Raw genomic sequence first — 20,675 nt, 5'->3', positions numbered from 1 at the left:
GGATGAACGGCGTCGGCGAATGAGAGAGAGAGTGACACAAAGCAAGGGGCTGAGTCTGAAGTTTATTTTCGCACGGCCCCTTTATACCCTTAACAACATCTTTGGGGGAAGTGCATGTTGCTTACACACAGGTCATCTCAAAACATTAAAGCAACTTGACCTTCAACAGAAACTGGATGTCACCCACATACTTTTTCGTTCACAAGAGTCTTTCTTATCATTTGGCCTTCAGGCCTGCTAACATTTTATGGCTTGCACCTGGTGTGACTTAAGCAACTTCAGTAGCCGACCCTGTTTTTCTTATAATTAATCTATTTTCTTTCTAATAAGCGTCATCTCTATGGGAACTAGATAGGATTACATTTTTATAGAACAGATATGCGAAGGACTGCAGAAACAGCAGATATGGCACAAAACAGGCTCTTAGTCTAAAAGTTAACTACCTGCAAGAAGTCGCCAGCTAATCTCTATCTAAAGTATTTTCTATTAGGCACATTTGTGGCTATCATATTTGTGGAGCTTTTCTCACCCCGTGAAGGGGCCTATGCTTAATAGTTTCTTTTGTTAGCGTACTGTGTTTAGGATGTTTAGAACAATCAAGAGCATTTTGTGCAAAGAGATCACACATTTATCAGACAAGCCAGAATGCCAGCAAAATGTTTGAATGGAAGCATTTCCTTCATCTCTGGCCCTTTCATAGGGTACCAGTGTCCAGAAGATTTATTAATTAGGGTTTTAAGTTGGTCCTCATTCAGTGAAAGAGGAGCAGGAGAGCTCTCGGCAGGCAACACAAGAATCTGCAACAGGGCAAACAAGAACAACAGCAGAAAAGGGGGGAGGATACAGGGTGGGGTAGAGTCCAAGGCCAACTTGGAGGGTCCCTTATCCTAGACGGCCTTGCCTGTCAGGTTTTTTCCTCATGACCTCGTCATGGATGGGTTCCCGGATGGCCTTGCCTGTCCGGTATTTTCTTCATGACCTCGTCATGGGTGGGACCTCCCATAACAGCTCCTGGCAGTTCACTGAGGGATGAATCAACCAATTTTACTCAGAATTTGGTTTAGGATCACTTTCTTTTTCTTTTTTTCCCTTTAGATCTCATTCTTTGCGAGGTGAATGATCAATAGAAAGGAACACGGAAAAGTTAGAAAATAGTATTTGATTAATACCAGTAGTTAGGTAAGCTCTGTGAATGGTTGTATAAAATTAAACAAATGCCAGAAGATGAAAATTATGATTGACTTGATGGTTTGGAGCAAAACCTTGATGAATGTGCAATGATTTTCTACTTGAATCTGTATTTGTTTATGTATTCAAGTTCATAAACAAGGTACTAATAATAAGATTGTTCCTTAACTTACCAAATATTTATTGAGCAGCTATTACATCAGGATTTGCTGATGCTCTTGGTTCATGAAATGCTTTTAGGTGCATATAGACATTTAAATTTTTCATTTATTTTAATTTGTTTATATTAATATATAATTCATGAAATTTATTTCTTAGGGAGAAGTTAAACTTTTAAAAAAGTAAATTGAAGAAAAATGTAACAAGGGAAGTGAAATAGTGAGGGACATGTCCAAATACTAAAACTTTGAGAAATATAATACAGTGAGCCATAAAGTGACAACAAAGAAATTTCTAGAGACTAGTCAAATGGACCATGAAGTATTATAGCTGATAATAAAGCTTAGTTTCAGGAAAAATAGCATTTCTTTAATAAGAAAAGAGCTAGCACTTTTTTTTAGCTTTTTTTCTTCTTGTTACTGTTGGCTTTAAATTTATATATCTGAGTGATATAAAACCTTCTTACAGACTGATTTCATTTGGATTTCTCCCACTTCCATTCTGCTTTTCTATTTTTCTTGACCTCTTTTATTTTTTTAAATCACCCTTCTCCTTATCATCAACAAGAACAAGTATGAAGAGACAAAATGTGGTTGAATTTGCATAAGAGGAATTTTAGCTGAGTAGTTTTATAGTGAAACATTCCTTGAGACATATGCTTTTGAGTACTAGTCAAAAACTTGTAAATAAATGGTCTATGACTCTATGGTTAATTGTGTCTGTCTGCCTCTCTGTTTTTGGTTAAAACCAAACATTTCCTTATTTAAAATAAACTTATAGGATAAGGACAGCCAAACTTCTTTGCATCTTTAAGGTTTAGCAAACTTTGACGTTTTTTTCTAAGTATATTTGAAAAACAAGAAATTTGGGGATACAGAATTGTTACTTGATCCAACATATATTGTTCTTTTTGGATTTGTTCCAAATCCTACCTATCTGAAATATCTATCTGAAATAATTATTTAACTATTCAGTGAAACTTTCAACATCCTAATAAATATTCAGATTTGGTTGTAAGATGGTTGTCTCCAGACAGATTCCTATATAAAGTGTTAGTCACTCAGCTGTGTTCAACTCTATGCAACCACATGGATTGTAGCCCTTCAGGTTCCTCTGTCCCTGGGGTTTTCCAGGCAAAAATATTGGAGTGGGTAACCTTTTTCTTCTCCAGGGGATCTTCCCGACCCAGGGATCAAACCCAGGTCTCCCATATTGCAGGCAGTTTCTTTACCATCTATTTAGCCACCAAAGAAGTCCTATCAGAGATTAGTACAATGACATTTGTGACTCAACAAGATGCACTTCTACCAATTTTGAACCTCTTAAAATATCAATTAGCAATGCTAAATAAAAATTCCATTTCTTTTATTTGCTTCTGATTTCAGCTGCATAATTTTATAATTTGAAAAGTTCTTCAGTAGAAACTGACAAGAGAAATAAAACCAAAACCAATTTTATTTCATTTTGCATCTATTGATGATACTTCGAGCTGTTTAAATCTTTCTTGCTGCAACTCCCTCATAAAGCCATTCATACCTAAAAAAGAGTTAGGAATTGAAATACACATAGAGGAGGGTAACTATGAATAAATCATTTAGATCTCATTTTTCCTCATCACTTTTCCTGAAATGTTAGTGTTGGATTCTTACATGCCACTGGTTTCACTGATTTGTCCTTCTTTCCCCCAGATTAGTCACTGGAAAAAATGTGAGACACAAGGTTTCTTGATGCATATTCTCAGTATTCAGTAGTATAGGAATTTTAGATCTTCCGCAAAACCAAATGGATGGGTCTTCTAAATTTTCATGGGAAAGTTTTTCTTTGTTGGATCTACTCAGTTTATTTATTGACACTTAACCTAGAGAATAGGGTTTATTAAAATTGAATGTGCATGTAAATCATCCGGGAAAATATATGAAGTTCAGATGCTGTCTAGTAGGTCTCAAGTGAGGTTTGAGATTCTGCATTTCTGTGCTGACAAAGGTCCATACAGTCAAAGTTATGGTTTTTCCAGTAGACATGTATGGATGTGAGAGTTGGATCATAAAGGAGGTTGAAGGCCAAAGAATTGATGCTTTCAAACTGCGATGCTGGGGAAGACTCTTGAGAGTCTCTTGGACAGCAAGGAGATTAAACCAGTCAATCCTAAAGGAAATCAACCCTGAATATTCATTGGAAGGACTGATGCTGAAACTGAAGCTCCAATACTTTGGCCACCTGATGTGAAGAGCTGACTCATTGGAAAAGACCATGATCCTGGGAAAGATTGAGGGCAGAAGGAGAAGGGGCTGACAGAGGATGAGATGGTTGGATGGCATCATCGACTCAATAGACATGAGTGAGCAAACTCCTGGAGATGGTGAAGGCCAGAGAAGTCTGGTGTGTGCAATCTATAGGGTTACAAAGAGCCAGACATGACTTAATGACTCAACAACAACAACGAGCACCCAGGTATTGCTTTTGCATAAGTATATACTGGGACTGCCTTCTGAGTGGCAAGGACTATAGCAGAGATGCTCAATGTGGTGGAATCGGAGGACTCCCTAAATCCAGACTAGCTTGGGGTGCTCATTAGAATGCAAATCCTTAGTCCTCAACTTGTTTTTACAGAGACAAAAATCTATGTAGGTATCTTTTACTTTTACAGAAAAGCATTTTCAAATAAGTGGCCCAGTTTATTTTTACATTGTTGTTTAGTCGCTAAGTCATATCCGACTCTTTTTCAACCCCATGGACTGTAGCCGGCCAGGCTCCTTTGTCCATGGGTTTTCCCAGGCAAGAATACTGCAGTGGGTTGCCATTTCCTCCTCCAGGGGATCTTCCCAACCCAAGGATCAAATCTGCATCTCCTGCCTTCGCAGGCGGGTTCTTTACCACTGAGCCACCAGGGAAGCCCTAATTTTACGTACATTAAATTTTAAAAAAGAGCAAACAAAAAACCAACAACTATGTATCAAGGAGCCCTGTAGTTCTATACTTTTGTTGGGATCAGAAAGAGGATTAAGTGGGCATTGGAAGAGTGGGCTAAGAGGTAACAATGGTTTTCCTTCCTTGAAAATTCTGCCTGGTGTTGTGGATCATGAAAATGTTCACATTAGCATTCCAGAAGGTGTTCCAACTGTCTAGCATGTTCTTGAGGGTTGAAAAAAAAAAAACACAAAACTTGTCCTTTATATATTTTACCTTACATTAGTCACTCTTTAAAACTACTATTCCTTATTATTTGTTTAGTTCCCAAAGATGCCTGGTTTAGAGTATGACCTCAGAATGACTGAAAGATAATGAGCTCATTCCTCCTGACATCTTTCTCTCACTTTTCTTCCTAATCTCTTCTGCCTAGTCTTTAACACCCAGCTCTACTATCCCTTCTACCTGAAAGCCTTCCTTGTACAAGCTAATCATAGGTGTTAAAACATTTTTATTTGTTCATCAAATTTGGCTCAATAATTCCACTTAAAAATATCCTTAAGAATCATTTGGACATGAATACAAAGATATTCAAAGCATGAATACAAAGATATGCATGTTGTCTGTAATACAGATTGGAAGCAACCTCTACAGGCTACACCATGTGGCTTGCAGGGTCTTAGTTCCCAGACCAGGGATCAAACCCTGGCCCCTGAAGAGAAAGAACCAAGTCCTAACCACTGGACTCCCAGGGAATTCCCTGCAGGTCCTTGAACAGGCGAGTGACTGAATAGAGTCATTCCACTGGAGTATTATACAGCCAATAAAAAGAATGATATGAATCTACATCCATAAATTTATTTTCATAAAAAGATGTTCTCAATATGTTGCTTAGTGAAAGAGGACTTACAGGATATAATAATTATTATAATATTTATAAAAATAGTATACTTAAATACTAAATAGTTTTAAGTGCTTAATATCAGTTCAGTTCAGTTGCTCAGTTGTGTCCAACTCTTTGTGACCCCATGGATTGCAGCACGCCAGGCCTCCCTGTCCATCACCAACTCTTGGAGTTTACCCAAGCTCATCTCCATTGAGTCAGTGATGCCATCCAACTATCTCATCCTCTGTCGTCCCCTTCTCTTCCTGTCTTCAATCTTTCCCAGAATCAGGGTCTTTTCAAATGAGTCAGCTCTTCACATCAGGTGACCAAAGTATTGGAATTTCAGCTTCAGCATCAGTCCTTCCAATGAACACCCAGGACTGATCTCCTTTCGGATGGACTGGTTGGATCTCCTTGCAGTCCAAGGGACTCTCAGGAGTCTTCTCCAACACCACAGTTCAAAAGCATCAATTCTTCAGTGCTCAGCTTTCTTTATAGTCCAACTCTTACATCATACATGACTACTGGAAAAACCATATCTTTGACTAGATCGACCTTTGTTGGCAAAGTAATGTCTCTCCTTTTTAATATGCTGTCTAGGTTGGACATAGCTTTCCTTCCAAGGAACAAGTGTCTTTTAATTTCATAGCTGCAGTCACCATCTGCAGTGATTTTGGGGTCCGAAAAATAAAGTGTGCCACTGTTTCCACTGTTTTCCCATCTATTTTCCATGAAGTGATGGGACCAGATACCATGATCTTAGTTTTCTGAATGTTGAGTTTTAAGCCAGCTTTTTCACTCTCCTCTTTCACTTTCATCAAGAGGCTCTTTAGTTCTTCTTCACTTTCTGCCATAAGGGTGGTGTCATCTGCATATATGGAGAGCTTTTAATAAATATTTTTGGATGAATGAATATACTGAGTGCTTTCTATGCCTCTGAGATTATACTTCTAAAAATTATACTTTTTCTGTCTTCTCATTTATCTTTATAACAACCCACCAAGGTAGGTATTGTTACCTTTTTATTTTAGATAAGAAAACCAATTCTTAGAGAGAGTAAGCAGATTGCTTAAAGTTATGATGGTCATAAGTTACAAGACCTTGGTTTGGAACAATCTGACTCAGGTCCTATATTTTCACATGTTTTTTGGGTTTGAGGAAGTTGTGCACATATATATAATAGAAAATTCATAATGTATTTATAGCAGCCTACTAGCAAAGGTTGTGATCTGAGGAGTGGGATCATAGGAATTTCTTTCTCTATTTTGTCTATATTTTCATGTTTACGAAATGACCATGAATTACAATAGTAGTCCCTCTTACCTAGTTTTGCTTTTCACAATTTCAGTTACCTGCTGTTTTTTGAGGTTCTTAAATAGTAAATGGGAGATTCCAAAAATAAACAATTCGTAAGTTTTAAGTTGTGCACTGTTCTGAGTGATGTGATGAAATCTCAAGCCATCCTGCTCAGTCCTTCCCCAGGCGTGAATCATCCCTTTGCCCAGTATATCCTGTCTGCCTAGTAGTCATTTAGTGGCTGTTTAGGTTATCAGATTAGATAGGCTGTTGTATGCTTGTGCTCAAGTAACCCTTATTTTACTTAATATTGGTCCAAAAGCTCAAGAGTGATGGTGGCAATTTAGACATATCAAAGAGAAGCCAAAAAGTAAGTTGAAAGTTCTGGACCTAATACAGAAAGAAAAAGAAATCATGAGCTGAGGTTGCTAAGATCTGCAGTAAGAAGGAATCTTCTATGTGAGCTTGTGAAGAGAAAAAAAGAAATTCACATTGGTTTTGCATCTCACACTGAAAAAGTTATAGCCACGGTGTATGGTAAGCACTTAGTTAAGATGGAAAAGGTGTTAAATTTGTACCATAAGCTATTTTGAGAAAGAGACTACATTCACATAACTTTTATTAAGTATATTTTTATACCTGTTCTATTTTATTGTTAGTTACTTTTGTTAATCTCTTACTGTACCTAATTTACAAATTCAACTTTATTGCAGGTATGCATGCATAGGAAAAAACATAGTATATATAGGAATTGGTAGTATATCTGCAGTTTCAGGATCCACTGGGGAGCTTGGAATGTTCCCTCACTGATAAAAGGGAATTACTGTACTTTCATAATAAAATACCTACATTAAAAAGGGACTTTTTTGTTCACTGCACCAACATCACCAACATAAAAGCCTTTGGGGGAATTTTTCTTTCTAGACAAAATAAATCACTCCATTTCCTATGCTATGTCCAAACCCAGTTCCACATCTGCTGTTTACTGTTTTCACTCTTTAATAGTTATTATTGTTTCAATTTTTTTTCAAACTTAACAAGGTTGGAGACTGTATTTTATTTATCTTTTTAATTTTAGGGGTAATACAATGCTTGGTGCACCAGACATCTATTCAAAGAGATTTATCTAATGAAAAACGAGCCTTAAAATAGTAAAATCACTGTCCATCATTGTATTTTTCTTTGCCCCTTTCCTGGTGCTGTAAATATTATGTATTTGTTCCTAGTCTCAGCCGTGACAAAGCCTCTCTACTGCCCTTTTATCTCCTACTGCTAAGAGCAGTAGCCACTAAGTGTAAAAAATCAAAACAAAGCACTTTCCCATCTCCCTGATGGAGCAAAAGCAGTGAAGCCCAAATAATGCTTAGTTACCAAAAGCCCCGCCAGGTGTCTAATCGAAACAGTATTGATTTTAGCTGGTAAATAGCCCTTAATATAGTTGGAACCTGGGTTGAATATGCAGCCTGGTAATTAGCTAATAAAGCAAACAAGGCCTGGAGAGAACATGGTGCAGTTGGATAAACAGCAGCCTGTCATCCAGGAAGCTTGCCTGCGTCTAATACCTTCTCCTACGGAGGACTCAAGTTGCCTTTAGGACTCCATGCCTAGTATTTTTAGCCATTAAATAAGGGGCGGGGGGGGGGGGAGCCTATAAACTTATCATAGGGTCTGAGATATAACTAAAAGCAGCTGTAAATGCTTTACGAATATTACATGTACTAGAAATGCTTCCTGAAGACAGATGTTACAATTTAATAACCTTAAGTGGGAAGGTTTAATAACTACTTTAGATCATTAGGATAATGTTTAGTGCCCTAGGATAATTATTAAACAATTCTCCAGTTTGCTCAATCATCCGATATGCCAGAGAAATCCATAGCTTGATTCAGTTTCACATTATCCACCAACTGCTCAATGAAACTACAAAACGCTAGTAGAGACCAGTTGGGAAAAAAAGAAGAGCAAGGGTGAGAAAAGGACTAAGTCAGCTAGATGCCACTTTGAGAAAGAAGAAAATCAGAGGCAGAGGGTCAGAGGCAAGGTGTAAGGAATAAGGTGCAAAGGATGTGAATCAGAGATGGTGATAAGAGCCTAGAGCTTCAGCATCCAGATACACTGTATTAGGCCTCCACAGAGGCTTTGTTGTTGTCATTGATGTGTTTGTAAAATTGGTTGCTGATATTTTCTTAAGTGGGAGAAGCATTACAAAAGATTTCAGACCTCAGGCTTCTTTTGATAATTCAGAATATCTAGTAACGCTGGGCCTAATTCCTACATGATAGCAGTGGGCCAAAGTTGTGTAAAAACAGCCCCATTTACTTTTTCTCAAAATTTTGATTATGAAAATCTTAAGGCTAGATGAAGAGTAGAAATACAAATAAATATCTATTCACCTACTTCTAAATTCAGCAATTGTTAATGTTTTCCAATATTTATTATAAAATTAAAATACTTATATCTGTACATTTATACTTTTGCTGAATCATCTGAAAGTGGTTATATTGTGCAGACATGTCAGATGCTTTGTGACCCCATGGACTGTAGAGCTTGCCAGGCTCCTCTTTCCATGCGAATTCTCCAGGCAAGAATACTAGAGTCAGTTGCCATGCCCTCCTCCCAGGGATCTTCCCAACAGGCATCGAACCCAAGTCTCCTGTATTGAAGGTGGACTCTTTCCCATCTGCACCACCAGGGAAGCACATGAATACTGGAGGGGGTAGCCTATCCCTTCTCCAGGGCATCTTCCCGACCCAGGGATAGAACTGGGGTTTCCTGTATTGCAGGCGGATTCTTTATGAGCTAAGCTACCAGGGTAAACCATGGTTATATTACTTCATCCTTAAATATGTTAACATGTATTTCTAAAACAAGGATAGTTTCCTACATAACTGCAATATTATTATCACACTGAAGAAGAAATCAATCATAACTCCCTAAGGTCATCTTTCTCTTTTTTGTCTTTACTCAGGCTATATTCAAATTTCCCTATCATTCCCAATGTTTCTTTCACATTCATTTTCTTTTCAAGCCAGAATCCAATTAAAACATACGTATTGCACTTAGTTATGTCACACAAGTCACCATTATTCTAGATCAGTCGCTCTCTCCCTAGCCCCCTTTTCTTCTATGACATTGTCTTAAAAGGGTCAGTTATCTTGTGGACTAGAATCCAGATTTAAAGGCTTGACTAATTTAGATTAAACACTTGGGGCAAAAATAATTCTGAGATGATAATGCAGACTTCATATTGTATCACAGAAGGAAGTATATAATGTCTGTTGTTCTACCTGGTAGCACAAAGTTTGACCACCAGGCCTAGGCAGAGAGGTAATATCTTTAGCATGTGGTATGCTCTCTCCAATTTTCCCCAGACCCATGACTTCTTGACTCGTGACCCCTTTCTAGCCTAATTAATTCATTTTACCTTGCCTGTAAGAAAGGTCAACTTAAAGTCTATAACATGCTACAATTTGAACTGTGTTAAGAGCACCAACACCTGTTATTGTTCCGTGACTCAGTCATGTCCAACTCTCTGAGACTCCATGGACTGCAGCATGCCAGGCTTCCCTGTCCTTCACCATCTCCTGGAGGCTGCTCAAACTCACATCCAGTCCATTGAGTTGATGATGCCATTCAACCATCTCATCCTTTGTCATCCGCTTCTCCTCTCGCCTTCAATCTTTCCCAGCATCAGGGTCTTTTTCAATGAGTTGGCTCTTCACATCATATGGACAAAGTATTGGAGTTTCAGCTTCAACATCAGTCCTTCCAGTGAATATTCAGGGTTGATTTCCTTTAGGATTGACTGGTTGGATCTCCTTGCAGTCCAAGGGACTCTCAAGAGTCTTCTCCAACACCACAGTTCAAAGGCATCAGTTCTTCGTGGCTCAGCCCTTTTTTATTGTCTAGCTCTCATATCCATACATGACTACTGGAAAAACCATAGCTTTGACTAGACAGGCCTTTGTTGGCAAAGTAATGTCTCTGCTTTTTAATATGTGTTTAGATTGGTCATAGCTTTTCTTAGAAGGATCAAGCGTCTTTTAATTTCATGGCTGCAGTCATCATCTCTAGTGAGTCTGGAGCCCAAGAAAATAAAGTCTGTCACTGTTTCCATTGTTTCCCCATCTATTTTCCATGAAGTGATGGGATCAGATGCCATGATCTTAGTTTTCTGAATGTTGAGCTTTAAGCTAGCTTTTTCACTCTCCTCTTTCACCTTCATTGAGAGGCTCTTTAGTACCTCTTCGATTTCTGCCACAAGGGTGGTGTCATCTGCATATATGAGGTTATTGATGTTTCTCCCTGCAGTCTTGATTCTGGCTTGTGTTTCATCCAGCCAGGCATTCCGCATGATGTACTCTGCATATAAGTTAAATAAGCAGAGTGACAATATAGAGCCTTGACGTACTCCTTTCCCGATTTGGAGCCAGTCCGTTGTTTCATGTTTGGTTTTATTGTTGCTTCTTGATCTGCATATGGGTTTCTCAGGTCAGATGGTCTGGTATTCCCATCTCTTTAAGAATTTTCCATAGTTTGCTGTGATCCACACAGTCAAAGGCTTTAGCATAGTCAATGAAGCAGGCGTAGATTTTTTCAGGAATTCTCTTTTTCTATTATCCAACAGATGTTGGCAATTTGATCTCTGGTTCCTCTGCCTTTTCTAAATCCAGCTTGAACATCTGGAATTTCTCGGTTCACGTGCTGTTGAAGCCTAGCCTGAAGGACTTTGAGCATTAACTTGCTGGCATGTGAAATGAGTGCATTTTTGCAGTAGTTTGAACATTCTTTGGCATTGCCTTTCTTTGGGACTGAAATGAAAATTGACCTTTTCCAGTCCTGTGGCCACTGCTGAGTTTTCCAAATTTGCTGGCATATTGAGTGCAGCACTTTGACAGCATCGTCTTTCAGGATTTGAAATAGCTTAGCTGGAACTCCATCACCTCCACTAACTTGGTTGGTAGTGATGTTTCCTACGGCCCACCTGACTTCGCATTCCAGGATGTCTGGCTCTAGGTGAGTGATCACACCATCGTGATTATCTGGGTCATGAAGACCTTTTTTGTATAGTTCTTCTGTGTATTCTTGCCACCTCTTCTTTATGTCTTCTGCTTCCGTTAGGTCCATTCTGTTTCTGTCCTTTATTGTGCCCATCTTTGCATGAGATGTTCCCTTGGTATCTTTAATTTTCTTGAAGAGATCTCTAGTCTTTCCCATTCTATTGTTTTCCTATATTTCTTTGCATTGATCACTTAGGAAGGCTTTCTCATCTCTCCTTGCTATTCTCTGGGCTCTGCATTCAGCTGGATATATCTTTTCCTTTCTCCTTTTGCCTTTTGCTTATCTTCTTTTCACAGCTATTTGTAAGGCCTCCTCAGACAACCATTTTGCCTTTCTGCATTTTTTTCCCTAGGGATGGTTTTCCTCGGAGGTGGTATCCTGTACAATGTTACAAACCTATGTCCATAGTTCTTCAGAAACTCTATCAGATCTAATCCCTTGAATCTATTTGTACTTCCACTGTGTAATCATAACGGATTTGATTTAGGTCATACCTGAATGTCCCAGTGGTTTTCCCTACGTGCTTCAGTTTTAGTCTGAATTTTGCAATAAAGAGTTCATGATCTGAGCCATAGTCAGCTCCCGGTCTTGTTTTTGCTGACTGTATAGAGCTTGTCCATCTTTGGCTGCAAAGAATATAATCAATCTGATTTTGGTATTGACCATCTGGTGACGTCCATGTGCAGAGTCATCTTTTGTGTTGTTGGAAGAGGGTGTTTGCTATGACCAGTGTGTCCTCTTGACAAAACTCTGTTAGTCTTTGCCCTGCTTCATTTTGTAGTCTGGGGCCAAACTTTCCTATTACTCCAGGTATTTCTTGACTTCCTGTTCTTGTATTCCAATCTCATATGATGAAAAGGACATCTTTTTTTGGTGTTAGTTCTAGAAGGTCTTGTAGGTCTTCACAGAACTGTTCAGCTTCTTCAGCATTACTGGTCGGGGCATATTGAATGGTTTGCCTTGGAAACGAACCGAGATCATTCTGTATTTGAGATTGCACCCAAGTACTGTATTTCAGATTCTTTTGTTCACTATGAGGGCTACTCCATTTCTTCTAAGGATTCTTGCCCATAGTAGTAGATATAATGGTCATCTGAATTAAAATCGCTCTTTCCTGTACATTTTAGTTCACTGATTCCTAAGATGATGATGTTCACTCTTGCAATCTCCTGTTTGATCACTTCCAATTTACCTTGATTCATGGACCTAATATTGTAGGTTTCTATGCATTATTGTTCTTTACAGCATTGGACTTTAGTTTCACCACCAGACACACACACAACTGGGTGTTGCCTGTATCGCTGAACAATAGCCTGGTGATGCTCAACAAATATCCACTGGTTGTCAAAAATTCCTTGGGGAAACACACTGACTGAAACCCCGCATCCTGGCCAGGTACCAGAGTAACCATTTGGTGAGTATTTTTGTCACAGGATGTCCCAGTAAGGAAGATGAAACTAATAAGCTGCACCAATCAGAAGAGTCTGGGAAAGGTCCAAAGGAGATGTCTACCACCCCCCAAAATCCTCGCTGGCATACATCTTGGCTGAGCAATGCATGCGATACCAGGAAGGACCCTGAGCCAGAATGACTGGCCAGTGAAAAGCTGGGAACTAAAACCATCACCATTAAACCCGAGACTGGGAGCCACATGGCAGAGCAGCCCTCCTGGATTCCCTTGCCCTCCTGCTCTCCACCTGGGGACCCCCTTCCTGGTGAACTCTCGTGCTTCGTCAGCGTGTGTGCCTCCTCGGACAATTCATTTCCGAGTGTTGGACAAGAGCCCTCTTTTGGGCCTGTTAGGGGTCCCCCTTCCTGCAACAAAATTAGAAACAAATAAATTAGAGAAACTTGAAAGGAAGTATGGTTTGGGGGAAAATTGGGCAACTCATACTTCTAAACTGTGTGTGGTTCAGAGAAGCCTTGTGCCCTTGAATGTGCAGATGTGGTCTAGTCACTGAGGCACGTCCAACTCTTTTTGCGACCCCATGGAATGCAGTCCACCAGGCTCCTCTGTCCATGGGATTTCCCAGGCAAGAATATAGGAGTGGGTTGCCATCTCCTTCTTCAGGGGATCGTTCTGACCTTGGAATCGAACCTGCATTTCCTGCTTTGCAGGTAGATTCTTTACCTCTGAGCCAGAAAGGAAACCCTTGGATAGCCTTTGGGTATGCAGATATGTCGAAACATATTACAACGACTCCTGGCTCTGGGAAATGGTTCTTTATTTGAGATGGGTAGAAATGTAGAGTCCCAGGGGAGAAATCTGAATAAGGAGAAAGAATGAATTAAAAATTCTGTGGAACTCAAGGGTTTGTGCTTCCTATTTATAAAGGTCTCTGATTCAACTTGACATGCATGTTATTTTTCGGGACACTTGTGATAAGGAGAACACAGAAGCAGAAGTGGGCAGAGGACAATGTGAATTGTGATGCAAGGCCAACAAAACCTCCTTCACCCCCTAAGGGAGTTCTGGAGCATGCACAGTCCATTAGTCTTATCTCCCAATTATTTACCTGGGCCTTTATGCTCCTGCTTCACTGAATCTCATGGTAAGGATCAGTTCGGGAAAGGAATGGCCTTGAGTGAGGCTGCTCTTTGCAGTAGAGGCAAATTCTAGAGGAGTTGCCAGCTGAAGATGCTTCCAGCAGCTGATGAAAGAAGATCTGCTTAAAGGAGGATCTGGGTGGTGCAGCAATCCATCTACTACAGACTTCATTTTAAAATTTTTGCTCTTATCTCTAAATGAAGCTAAAAGGGCAATTACTGACATCCTTCTGCTAATCGTTAGTTGCCTAATTGTAACATTCAAACTATGAAATAATTTTTTCAACCTTGTTTTGGTATTTCTTCACTTGTTAGAAAGCTAAAACAAAACAAACAAGGCATTTCTCAAAATTTTAAAGTCTGTAGTATCACTTGAATGTCCCATAGGACAGAAAATTGAGCCCATTTACATTGCTGTAAATTGCTTTGTCATTGTGAATAAACAGTACGTTACAAATGTCAGTGATGTACTGAAGTGCTAGCTGTACAAAGATAGACTGGTGTTGGTGTCAAAGGAAAATAAATGAAGGAAATGCTGAAGGAGCTGTTATCAGTTTCCTATCGCTGCTTTAACAAATTACCGCAAGTTGGTAGTTCAAAACAAGAAATACAGTCTCCCATAGTTCTGGATGGCATCACTGACTCAAAGGACATGAGTCTGAGCAAACTCCAGGAGGTAGTGAAGGACAGAGAAGTCCGGAGTGCTGCAGTCGTTGGGGTTGCAACGAGTCAGACATGACTGAACAACAACAACATTTCTGGTGGCCAGAAGTCCAACATTATTATCACTGGACTGAAATAGGGGTTAGCAGAGCCAGCTCTCTCCAGAAGATCTGGGAGAATTCACTCCCTGCTTCTTCAAGCTTCTGGTGGCTGCTGGCATTCCTTGGCTTGTGTCTGTATAAATCCTCCCTATTACTGCTCTCTTCTACAGATATGTGAAATGGAATATTTCCTGCCACATCAATAAACAAAGATGTCACAGTGATTTTGTGCCTTCAAAGTGAATTTTTGAGCCCAGAGGGAGCCCAAGAGGGAGAACAATGCTTGCAATCTAGCAGCTGCTGCTTCTCCCTACAATAAGCAAGGAACTAAGGATGTGAAAAATCAGGAAGCAGGATGCTGACCCCAGTTAACTGAGATGCATATGAAAGGGATGATTTCAGTTAGCCCAGACTCTTGCATCTTCCTATATATAGATCCTTAAGTTGAGATATTTGTATTTCCTTAATTAACAATAATCTTTTGATGTTGAGACTACTTGCCCCTTGCTGCAAACTTCTATATAACTTGGCTCCTCCCACCTGCCTCCTCGGAACAGTTCTCTCAGGGTCACTTGAGATGCTGTCTCCTGGGCTTAGGGTTCTAAAAATTCCCGCCAAATAAAACATAGCTCTCAATTTCTATGTTGTGGCTATTTTTTAAATTGACAGATACATGTGACTGTATTTAGGGTCCCCCCTGATAATTCAGGATAAACTCTCCATCTCAGAATCCTTGGTTAAATCATATCTGTTAATACTCCACACCTGCCATGTAAAATGACATTCAAAGGTTCCAGGGAGGTCACTAATCCTCTTACTGTAGGATAGCTTCTAAGTCTTCACTTTACCTCATTAAGCCTAGGGACAATTTGCTTTCACATAGCCCCAGAGCAGGAATGTAAATTGTGTCTGGGTGAGGAAAATGAGGGAAAAGCTAGAATTCCACCCCACAGCACTTTGAGACGCACTGTAGGAAGGCCTCTTTGTGAGGACTGGACTTCTCTATTGCAAAACCCCAAGAGGGTCAGGTTGAATAGCACGTGCTCAGGGAAAAGTGCCTTCCTCTACATTTGACTATTGAAAGATATTTTTGGAACAAATATACTCTAAATTTACTAGGAAAAAAAATTTTTTTTCAAATACCCTGACACCAGTTTCTAGCTTTTTTCTTAAATCACATGTCACGTCGTCTCAGTTCTCAGAAATGACCAGGATTAAAAATTAGGTGGAAAGGAAATAGGATTATCTATTTACAGTGTGGTCTAGAGAATGTTAATAGACTTTTCGTTAAGATTTCAAATTTCTCTTTGATGAAGTTTATACCATTCTCTTCTTTTGTTTTATGAACCCTAAAAGAGCTATTTAAAAAAGTATTTAAAAAAGCTATTTAAAAAAGAGCTATTCAATAAGTAACTCAAAGATAACAGAACAAAGAGTCTCTGCGTTTCCCTGGTTCATTTTTTGGCCTTGCTTGATGCTTTTACTGATAGAAGAGGAATGCAGGAGATTCCCTTTTGAGTCCAAGCTATTTATTGAGGGAACAGCACCTGTCACTCTGGCCTATACCTTCGTGTGTAGACAGCCTCCCTCTTGGCTTGACAGAAATTAGGTCAATGCCCATGTGTTTCAAGGCTGCTGAATTAAGATACAGTGTTCTACTTATTTTAAAGGCTAAACATGCACAGGCATAAACCCTGTCCTTTGCTATTGTTACTCTATTTTTTGCTGTTCAGATTCATTCATTTAGAAAAAAAACACATCAAAATATTACAAACTGTGGTCAAGTTTATTTTAAGTATTTACTGATGAGATTGAAATCATCTCCAGGTTATGTAACAGGTTCTTAGACATGGAACTGAACACATCTCCAGTTTCCTGGGCTGTTTACTCTTGGCTCAGTCACCTCTTTAACTGAATCATAACCAGATTTGCTCTGAAGAGTCCAGTCCTCCATTTTGTTTCAGCTCCCACATCGGAACCTACTATTTATTCATGTTCTCCGAATGAGTTATTTAGGACATAGCGCTTGCCCGCAGCCTTCCTCCTGCTTTAAATGGGAGGCTTTGTTCCAGAGACAATGTTACTCAATTTACATCACAAACACATGTTTTCAGTGCTGTCTTAGGAACAGAGTGGATGCCAGCTCAAGGAGGAGTTCGAATTTCCTTTACCCTCAAAACCTTTACTTCTAAGTAAGTTTCCTGGTGTCACTTTTTATTGATGTAATTTTTTCTAAATTTTATTTTTATTTAGAAGGTACTTTCCCAGAATTATTTTTTTTATGTAGACCATTTTTAAAGTCTTTATTGAATTTTTTTCAATATTACTTCTGTTTTATGTTTTTCGGTTTTTTGATTGTGAGGCATGTTGGATCTTAGTTCCCTGACCAGAGATTGAACCCTTACTCCTTGCATTGAAAGGTGAAGTCTTAACCACTGGACTGTCAGGGAAGTCCCCCCAACCCGCACCCAGATTCTTATAAAGCAGAGATAAAACTTAAAGTACTCATTAAAAATATACTTAGCATTTTCATTTCATCTTTTCAAGGTGAAGATCATATCCTGTATTTTTACCTCATTCTTGATCCTAACTCTTTGAAAATCACTGATGTGGGAAAATTTTCTGTTGGATATTAGATGTCTGTAATTCTGCTTTTAAGAATTCAAGTAACAAGGAGGTGGAGACCAACTAAATGATAAATGACCTGGTCTAATCTCCGAGCCTCAAAGGTACTGGACCAGTCCAGACCAAGAATTTGTTTTAAGATTTTTATGGACAGATTTTGTTAATCTTCTAGAAACTCTATATTAGTTTTTTTCTTTTCTTTTGTAAGTAGTAAACTTGTAGTCTTTGTTCAATGTTCATCTTTTCAATTTGTAACTATTGTTAACAATGATTAAGATTATTAGGTGAATATATTAATAGTGCTTCCCAAATTATGTAAACTACTAAAATAATAGAATGGAAAAAAAGATGTGAGTATACATAGCATTCAAAACTCAGAACAAAAGTGTCTTTGTCCAATATTGGACCACGAGTCAGAATGTGTGGGCTTCAGGGAAGGGAAACAACACTGGTGATAGTTTTATAGACAGCCATTTTACATATATTGTCCTATTCAATCCCAGTGTGGCTGTTGCTAGCTGTGTTATGTTGGGCATGTTACTTAGCAATTGTATGCCTCAGTTTCCCTGTTTGTAAAAACAAAGCCAAGAAACCAAAAAACCCATAGTTATTCTGAGGATTAGAGATTACAAGTGCTTTGTTAAGACTAGTGCCTGAAAGAGAGTTAAGTAGTATTGAATGTGTGCTATTAACATCCTCCCGGATGAGGAAACAGAGGCTCTGGGAAGTTAGAGGTTAAAGAACTTAGAAGAGGATAGATTTGAAGCTCCCATACTGTTCTCTGCACCAAACAATTTCTCATTTTAGTCTTAACGCTATGTTAGGTTGGGGCTTCCCAGGTGGCGCAGTGGTAAAGAATCTGTCTGCCAATGCAGGAAACACAAGAGATGTGGGTTCAATCCCTGGGTTGGGAAGATCCCCTGGAGAAGGAAATGGCAACCCACTCCAGTATTCTTGCCTGGAAAATCACATGGACATAACCTGGCAGGCTACAGTCCATGGGGTCACAAAGAGTCAGATTTGATGGAGGGCATATGTACTACATGCATTAATGTTAGACTAACTCTGGCATCACCGACTCAATGGACATGCATTTGAGAAAGCTCCGGGAGATGATGGACAGGGAAGCCTGGCGTGCTGCAGTCCATGGGGTCGCAAAGAGTTGGACATGACTGAACAACTCTGTAACTTTAGGCAAAATATTTAATAACTCCGAGCCTTGGTTTTATCATTTTTAAAACAAAAATCTGAGAGTTAATAATATTTATGGCCCCTTTCCTTTGTATGATTATGTATGACCCAAGTTCTGATTATCAATCTAACTGCATCTGCCAATATCTTCTCCCTCAGATTTTATATGACAGCATTTCCCAGAAAACTCTAGGCCTTTTCATATTTCTAGGCCTTTAATCGTATATTCCCTCTTGTCTTAGCAGTAAACTGCTACTTTCTCTGCAAGAGATGCTCCCCAGAGTACTTGTATGCGCCATCCCAACACAGAGCTTTGAGGTCCCCATTTAGAGTTATTAACATACTGTGCTGAAAGTGTTTGTTTTCATATGCTGTCTTATGTACCCTGCTCAGTGGTGTCTATGACTCTTTTTTTTTTCTTTTTCTTTTTTTTTTTTTTAAAATATGGAACGCTTCACGAATTTGCGTGTCATCCTTGCGCAGGGGCCATGCTAATCTTCTCTGTATCGTTCCAACTTCAGTATATGTGCTGCCGAAGCGAGCACTCTATGACTCTTTTTGACCTCGTGGACTGCAGCCTGCCAGGCTTCTCTGTCCATGGGCTTTCCCATCAAGAATACTGGAGTAGGTAGCCATTTCCTACTCCAGGGGATCTTCGTGACCCAAGGATCAAATCTGCACCTCTGCTGTCTCCTGCATTGGCAGGTGGATTCTTTACCACTGAGCCACCTGGGAAGCATCAGATGGGCAAAGTACTGAAGCTGAAGCTCCAATCCTTCAGCCACCTGATATGGAGAGCCAACTCATTGGAAAAGACCCTGGTGCTGGCAAAGATTGAGGGAAGGAAGAGAAGCGGTGACAGTGGACGGGATGATTAGATGGCATCATTGACTCAATGGACATGAGTTTGAGCAAACTCTGGGAGATAGTAAAGGACAGAGAAGCCTGGTGTGCTGCAGCCCACGGGGTCACACAGTCGGAAATGACCGAGCAACTGAACAGTAATGGCCCCACTGAATCCTTAGAGTCCACAAATTTTATTATGAGCTTTGGTAACCAATGAACACTAGCAGAAAGTGTGTTCCTCTCTAGAAATGGGTAGGGACTGAAAGAGTTGACCCCAAGCAGGTGATGAATGATCATAAAAGGTGTGTAACAGAATCACCAATGGAAAGTTCCCCATGCTAGAGAAAGGTCACCCCCTGGGTTTAAGTTGTCTAAGCAGCTGACTGAGGAAGGGAAGAACTTCTTGCTTGTATTGTTACACTAGAATATAGAGAATAACCCAGATTTACCTGACAACACTATAAAAGCAAGATAAATTAATAGCAGGCAAATTTAGATTTTGTTTGGATAGGAAGGAATGAAAAGGGAAAAGCTTTTCAAATTTTGGTAGCTAAGTGAGCCTGAAAACCTATGATAGTCCTGAAGTTTTCACAGGCACAGGAAGAACGAGGTGGCACTAAGGTTACTTGACACCTTCAATCTGAAAGACAGTAAACATAGTTTCATTCCAAATGCTGAGTCATGTTTATGACGACAAGGAGAAACACTTAAGACTCTAATTCTCCTGAGGTACTGGTCAGATCAGTAGATCATCTTCTGCTGAAATAATTACTTCATGTTTTTAAATTTAGTTCTAAGTGCTACACCCTCGTACATTCTCAGTTTTCTCCCTTTTTTAACTCTCAACGTGTTTGTTTGGTTTTAATTCCATGAGAAGCTGTAGCAAGTGTATGTGTGTAGGAAAGATGTTTTTAAGTATTGTTTGTGTATCTAACTTAATACTTAATTCTGAAGAGTAATTCCTAAATGAATGGTTATTGCCCTCCTCCCCACAAAATTATCTTAAAAATGAAAAGAAATTGCTTAGGCATATGGGAAATTACATTGTATTAGATACGTCAATCAGCAGCTAAATTCTTTCAGTGGAATTCTTATCATAATAAAGAAGACACAGGGGCAGAGATAGAGAGGTGGAAAGCTACTTTCAGTCAGTCAGTCGGTTCAGTCGCTCAGTCGTGTCCGACTCTTTGCGACCCCATGAATCG

The 20,675-nt window shown here is 39.4% G+C and overlaps 1 protein-coding gene and 1 non-coding gene across 2 annotated transcripts in view; one reads left to right on the top strand and one right to left on the bottom strand.

Annotated features, from left to right (window-relative positions):
- GPD2 (glycerol-3-phosphate dehydrogenase 2) overlaps positions 1-20,675 on the top strand; it is a 224,478-nt gene that overhangs the window by 57,276 nt on the left and 146,527 nt on the right. The gene's annotated exons all lie outside the window — the stretch shown is intronic.
- On the bottom strand, positions 19,063-19,169 carry LOC122688836. Its single transcript, XR_006339581.1, has one exon. It is a non-coding gene; the product is annotated as a U6 spliceosomal RNA (small nuclear RNA).

Source organism: Cervus elaphus, chromosome 33, assembly GCF_910594005.1.
Source record: "Cervus elaphus chromosome 33, mCerEla1.1, whole genome shotgun sequence".
Taxonomy (NCBI): domain Eukaryota; kingdom Metazoa; phylum Chordata; class Mammalia; order Artiodactyla; family Cervidae; genus Cervus; species Cervus elaphus.
The sequence above is the reverse complement of the archived record's forward strand: the minus strand, read 5'-3'. Positions and strand labels throughout refer to the sequence as shown.